General features: G+C 40.1%; 1 long non-coding RNA gene across 1 annotated transcript; it reads right to left on the reverse strand.

The window, feature by feature from the left end:
• Positions 1-2,758: 2,758 nt before the first annotated feature.
• On the reverse strand, positions 2,759-4,813 carry LOC123972750. The gene is made up of 4 exons (XR_006825466.1): positions 4,728-4,813; positions 4,551-4,647; positions 4,369-4,465; positions 2,759-4,252 (listed from the first exon to the last, which is right to left on the reverse strand). It is a non-coding gene; the product is annotated as an uncharacterized LOC123972750 (long non-coding RNA).
• Between the last annotated feature and the right edge of the window lie 2,234 nt (positions 4,814-7,047).

Below are 7,047 nucleotides of genomic sequence, written 5' to 3' on the forward strand. Positions count from 1 at the left end.
TTACTGTCCACAGAGTTGATGTGTTCTGTGAAGGCTTGCACTTCCTGGCTTTTAATTTTGACCCAGGTGTCGTCCACACATCTGTACCAGTGGCTCGGTGCTGTTCCTCTGAAGGAGTTGAGGGCTTTATTCTCCACTTCTTCCATGTAGATGTTTGCCACAATCAGGGATAGCGGTGAGCCCATGGCACAGCCATGCTTCTGTCTGTAGAATCCTCCGTTGTACTGGAAGTAGGTGGTGTTTAGACAGAGGTCGATAATTTACAGATTTGGTCAGGGCTGAGGCTAGTTCTGTTGTCCAGGGTGTTGTTTTGTGTTAGCCGTTTCCTAACGGTTTCTACTGCCTCTATGGTGGGGATGCAGGTGAACAAAGAAGTCACGTCATAGGACACCATTGTTTCATCTGGATCCAGTTTTAGTCCTCGAACTTTGTTTACAAATCAATAGAGTTTTGGATGTGGTGAGGCGTGTTTCCCACCAAAGGAGCTAAGATGGTAGAAATGTGTTTGGCAATGTTGTAGGTGACCGAGTTAATGCTGCTGATAATCTGCCTGAGTGGGGCTCCTTCTTTGTGTATCTTGGGTAGTCCATAAATGCATGGAATGGCTTCTCCAGGATACAAACGGTAATATTGTTCACGGGTGATGGTGTTGTCCTTCTGTAACTGTTGTAGACATTCTATGGCCTTTTTCTTGTATCCGCTGGTTGGGTCTCGTCTCAGTGTCTCATATGTGTTTGTGTCCATTCGTAGTGTGTTGACTTTGTTCTGGTAGTCCGCTGTGTTAAGTACTACCGTGCATCTTCCTTTATCAGCAGGTAGGATAGTGATGTTTTGATCCTTGCTCAGAGATGTCACAGCCTTCCTTTCTTGGATGGTGAGGTTGGAAGGGGGGGCCTTCGCATTAGAAAGGGCTGCAGATACCTTTAGTCTGAGCTGTTCCGCTTCTGTTTCTGTTAATTTGTTTTTCCTAATGGCCGATTCTGTGGCTGTGATGAGGTCTACTATAGGTAGTTGCTGTGGTGTAATGGCGAAGTTTAATCCTTTGGCCAGAACGTCTTTCTCTGGTTGGGTGAGTTCCCTATCTGACAAGTTTTTCACCCATCTGTTGTCTGTTTCAAGTGTTGTGGGGTTGTTGTCCTTTCTCCTCCAAGACAATTCTCCTGTTCTGTTAGTGCAGCTTGCTCTGGACTGTAGGTTTTAGAAGGGTCTGTCTTTCTTTGCTCTTGTTGTGCTGAGATAGCTGTGCTTTCTTGATGAAGTCCATGACCTTTCCCAGTGTTGTACTGGGCAGATATGTTTCTAGTTTGTGGTTTATGTTGTCCATTTCTTTGTTCAGGGCTTCAATTGTGAAGTTTATCTGTCTCACTCTCTCGTTCAGTAGCTAGTGTTGCACTTTCTCCAGGATTATTCCGGCTCTGTGTCCTTTTACTGTGGAGCCTTAGTGTAGGCTGTTGGGAATAAGTTTAGGCTGTTTATCAGAATATTTTATCAGTTTTAAATAGCCGGCTACTTGAAATAGACCTGCAAGGAACTGCGGCGTGCATGCAGCTGTCGGCAGCAGTAATGCACGTAAAACTGCACAAGACCAGTGAATGAGACGTGAGAGAGAGCACCTCAGTTTAGCTGGAAATTTGCAGTGTAAGTTGAATGAAAAGAGACTGCAGCTCTGCAGCTTCTCAAGATTAAAGCGGAGTTACCTTGTGTATGCACAGTGGGAGATAGGGCAAACATTAGCATACTCATTGTGAGCATGCTGATGTTATCACGCAGGCTGAGTGTTAAGGCCGGGAAACACGAGTGTGAACTGAAAACAGTTGACAGTGACTGGGTGGATGCTGTTGAAATGGTTTATTTAAGGAAACAAAACAGGAATACTAGAAACAGGCTTACATCTTGATTCGTGGTGAGAGTCCAAACCAAAGGGAAAAATCCAACAATGCAGTCCAACACGGGTTAAATCCAAACACAGGGAGATCCATAAATCCGAGGAAATAGAGTACAAGGCAGAACACTCAACAATAGACGATGACACCACGAGGACTAAACAGAACTAGAGGGCAATATATACACACAAGCAGGCAGGGCAATTAATACAGGTGAGACACATAAGCAATCAAGCAGACAGGAAACAAATCCAGACAAAAAACACATAACTGATTACTACAAAATAAAACAGGAAGTAAAGCTAGCGACAATACACAAGGATGTGTGAAACCATACCAGACCAGGACTGCTGACGTACTGCGGTAAGCGTGTCGACTCCTTTCCGTTTCCGGTGCTTGTGTGTTGGTACCGTGTTGTGCTGCTCTCGCTAAATAACAGTTACACTTGTTAGATTACAGCGGCCAACTGTTCGCTAAACACTTATTCTTTACAGTAATTTTGCCTAAGCACTCACAGTTCTTTCCATCTTTTAGTGACTGCTGTTCAATCTCATAGTTGTTCTAAAGTTTTGGTAGTGTTGCGTTTTTTCAGATTTTGAGAAAGGAGAGGCTCAGTCCAATGAAAATTAACAAAAAGATTTAATTACAAAAATTATTGAATAAAGAGATGGCATTACAGAACAAACAAATAACACTGCAGTGGACTGGAAAGTTGTTCCTCTTTTCAGATTTACAGCTTACAGTCCTGATTCTCACAAAACTAATTGTTAATATCCTCCAGGTATATGGGCGGGTCTTTTCCTTCAAATGGCTCAGGACCAAAGCCATTGGTCATTTGGTTACTTCTTCGTCACCCAATTAGGAATGGTGTACCTTACTGCTCTATGGTACTTTTGGTCGAACAAAAGAGCGCCAATTCCCAGACGTGAAACCCCCTTCAATCTACAGGAATAAACAGTCTTTTGCTCTAAACTAATCATGGAGAACAACAGGGCTTGTCTACAAAATGGTTGACACCCTGTCTTAAGTGTCAATGAAACAGTCGAAAAACTGTCCTTCTGGCACTAAACAAAGAGGTGTCAGTTTTCTTTACATTACAAAGAGGATACAAACAATGGTTTAATCAACATTCTAATGCAATTGTCTGGCCTAAAACCCAGCAGGTTTACATTTGAAGAAAGCACTGAAACACTGGAGTACATTAAGTTTGTTGTAACTTTTTAAAACTCAACACTTTGCTGTGGACTAGTGATGTGCGGATCGATCCTAAAGTATTGATATTTCTGATACCAACGAGTCCTGCTCCAGGATCGATATCTAAACACACTCATTTGGAGTGAGTGTGTGTTTTATAAGTATCTTACTATCACCAGTATGGTCTAATTATACTCAGTTGATAGGAACTACTTTCCCTTCCTCTCCTCTCAGGAGCATTTCTGCAGCGAAGCCTGTAACGTTAGCCTGCCCCACATTAATGACTTGTTTTTGTCCTTTTTGTGCTTCTACGACATTCTTCAAAGCTCTCGTTTCTTGGCTTAGATTTTGTTGATTTGGCGATTAGTGCTTTGTTTTTGTGCTTCTACTATGATTAAGTAGGCTATATAGTAAAAATGTTTCCTTTTGTCTGATTTAACTGTTTATTGTTGATATACCATCAGAAGCATGTAACGGGAACCTCAAACTAAACCAACACAAAAAACTGTATTTTCAGTCCATTTTCCAGATGTTTGCATTCTATTGCCAAAACTGTTACGTTTAGGTTCAAAACCTAACTAAAAAGAAAAATACATTTTTAAAGCCTGAACTCCTTATCAGGACACTGAGCGCCTATTTCTATTCCTTACTGTAATGACCTCTGTGAAAGACTTCAGGTGAAGAAAAGGTACACTTTGTTTTTTTGATTTCTCTGTTCATGTTTTTAAAACAAGTTATTTTTCTCTTTGCTCTTTAACAATTTACATAACAGGGGGAAAAAATACAAAAGAAAAATAGATAAAACAGCACTCTCCAGCTCAGATAATGTGGAAAATGCAGAAAAGAATTACATGTCACATGAGTGCTTTCCTTATCACAAACATTTTTACATGTTTAGACATGTATAATCTTTTCTATTTTATGATCAAGCTGAACTGTCTTTGGAGATTTGTGAATGATAATCATCCTATATATTGCTTATTCAACATTTCCAATAGAGGGTACTGTATCTTATTGTGTCACCAGCTACTGCTGCAAGTCAGGTGAAACAAGCCATTTTATAATGTGGCCAGTGTGTTAAGAGGTCTTTCAAATACTTCTGATTTAATTATGTTTTATTCAGTAATGAATTGATGTTATACAGTTAAAGCCTTCCCCTTGTTTCTTCTCTTGAACTTTAAGTCATTTGTGAAAAAAAAAAAGCATGATGATTAATAACAATTGATCAGGCAGGCAAAACAGCAGTGGTTATACAACCCTGAAATTACAAGAGATGAATTACTAAACATACCTGCTAATTACCTTACAGATATTTAACTTAAACACTGCAGTAAACAATCAACCCAGCTCTGGCTCCACCTCATTTACAGATTGGACTTTCAGGGCCACTGCAATGTCAGTCATGTTATCAAAAGCCACCTATAAACACAAACTAGTAAAATTGCATAGCTCTACTAGAGAGCCTCTTTTTACCTCAGGGTTATCAATCTCCAGTGCCTTCTCTGCAGTGAACTCTAGCATAACAGGCTATACAGTCTACAGGTTCTAGGCGGCAGGTGGCTTGAAATACCTGCAATGAAATCAAATTAAGACATGTTCACAAAAGTTAATACATTTTCAGCCTTGATGCATACCTTCTAGAAGACATACCTGCTAACCACACTGAAACACATGCCTCCAGAGAGATCCTGAGTGCTCCCTGTAAATCAACTGTTAGAGGCACAGGTGTGTGCCTGCTTCTGTACAGACAATGGAGTTTCCCTGAGAGGTTGGAACTGATGACTGAATAATTTATTGATTGAACTGTGGATCACCTTTTCTTGATTTGACATTCAAATTTTCTAGACTTCATGAACTGTTTTCTCATAAACTCAACCAACACCAAAATGCTGTGTATTTAGACTCATTTTGCACATATTTACATGTAAAAACTAATATATTTACATTGAAAACCTAAATAAAAAGACAAAGAAAAATAATCAGGATAAGTGCCTATTTTTATTCCTTGATGACCTTTTTGAAAGATTTGTGCCAGGTGAGGAAAAGATACAAGTAAGGCAGATTCCAGACATTTTGCAATTATATGGGGCAATGTGGCAATTCACAATGGTTTACAGCCCATCCCAGGAGAGTGTCACTTTTCTTTCCAAATGCTTCTCTTTTTCAAATCATTTCCTCATGGACAGTTTATAGCCACCACCATGGAGCTGTTGGTAAGGAACGCTGTACAGACGAGAGAGAGATGTTTGCCTGTTTGCGTAGTTCTGTTTTGAATACAAGTTGAAATAGTTTGAAGTTTATATACTGTTAAAAGAGACATGGGTTTAAAAGTTATGAAACAATCCATAATTTTGATATTGTAAAATGACTTGAGTTTTCCAGTGACTGTAGCAATCAACCTCTATGGTTTGACAGTTATATTGTGACAGAACAGAAAAATCAGATCAACACTCTAGGTTTTTACTTCAGCTGTATTTATTGTAGAAGCCTCATCATAAAAATGTTCCATAACAATGAACTGCACCCTGTGTAACAAAAGTGTCATCCCGCATACAGTAAAACCTACATAGTACATATTATCAGGGTTTGCTGAGTGAGTGCAGCAGGAGTGAGCCCAAACGCATGACACTGTGAGCTGTGATTGAGTTCCAAACACACATGAACAGAACTCACAAGTACAGGAACAGCCAAAAAGCAGCAACATCCAACAGGACTGACACAAGACAATGACTGGACAGGAAATGAACAGAAACACCCGACATTTATACACAGTGACTAACGAGCAGGGCGGGAGCAACACAGGTGACTGGGATCAGGGTTAACGAGGCAGAGAGACAGAAGGGAAAACGGAGACTAGCAGGCAGGCATATTACTGAGGGGGGAAAAGACAAAACACAAGTTACTCAACACTGAACATCAGAGTAATATAAACAAGTGGACAGATCACAAATGAACTAACACCAACAAGGAACACAGACAGAAGCTAAGGCAGACACCGAGATAACAGGACAGAAAGTGACAAGAGAGAATAAATCTGCATAAACTATTAAATGTGATATCAACCTTTGCTAAATCTGTTTTTGAAGCATTTTGATAGGCTACACAATATCTCTGTAGTCGAGAACATGCAATAACAACTGGGATACCAGCCTCTCTTTTACATTCATGGTGAAACAGTTCTTTGATCTGTACAAAACACAGATAGAACAGCAAACCTTTTTACACATATAGTCCATTTGCTTTTTATATGATAGTTCAGAGTCAATCTATAGCCCCAGATATTTTAGCCAATCAACCTTAATGCATCATCATGGAGAGAGAGGGAAAGAGAGAGAGAGAAAAAGAGAGAGAAAGAAAGAAAGAAAGAAAGAGCCATGAAAGCAGAATAGAACAGAAACGTAGTGCACATAAGCATAAAGCTTGTCTATTTGAATATTCAACCAGGCATGCATATGAATGTTAGGCAAAACGTCAGGGAGGCGCCTCAAGAGAAAGTTTTTGACTCTGCGCAAATGAACTCCACCCACCTGATGTTACACCATCGTACGCTGGGACAGTAACCAAGTGCACCTTGCACTGTCAGCGGCTGTGAGTTGCAGCCAGATTGTGACAGTGTAGAAATGTTGTTGGTAGTTTTGCAATATCAGAATCAGCTTTATTTGCCAGGTATGTGTACATATACCATGAATTTGACTCGGGATTGCACATTGTAAGCAATGTGCAATCCCGAGTCAAATTCATCAGGATTTAGAGTTCATCATAGCACAGAGACAGCACTGGTGAAAATTACTAACAACCTCCTTATTGCATCAGACAAAGGACTTGTCTCTGTACTGGTTTTATTAGATCTTAGTGCTGCATTTGATACCATTGACTATCAGATCCTATTGCAGAGACTGGAACATAAACTTTCATTGTTATGCAGATCGATTTCAGTTTGTACATGTTAACGATGAGTCCTCCATGCACG

The sequence above is a fragment of the Micropterus dolomieu genome, linkage group LG06 (assembly GCF_021292245.1).
Source record: "Micropterus dolomieu isolate WLL.071019.BEF.003 ecotype Adirondacks linkage group LG06, ASM2129224v1, whole genome shotgun sequence".
NCBI lineage: Eukaryota > Metazoa > Chordata > Actinopteri > Centrarchiformes > Centrarchidae > Micropterus > Micropterus dolomieu.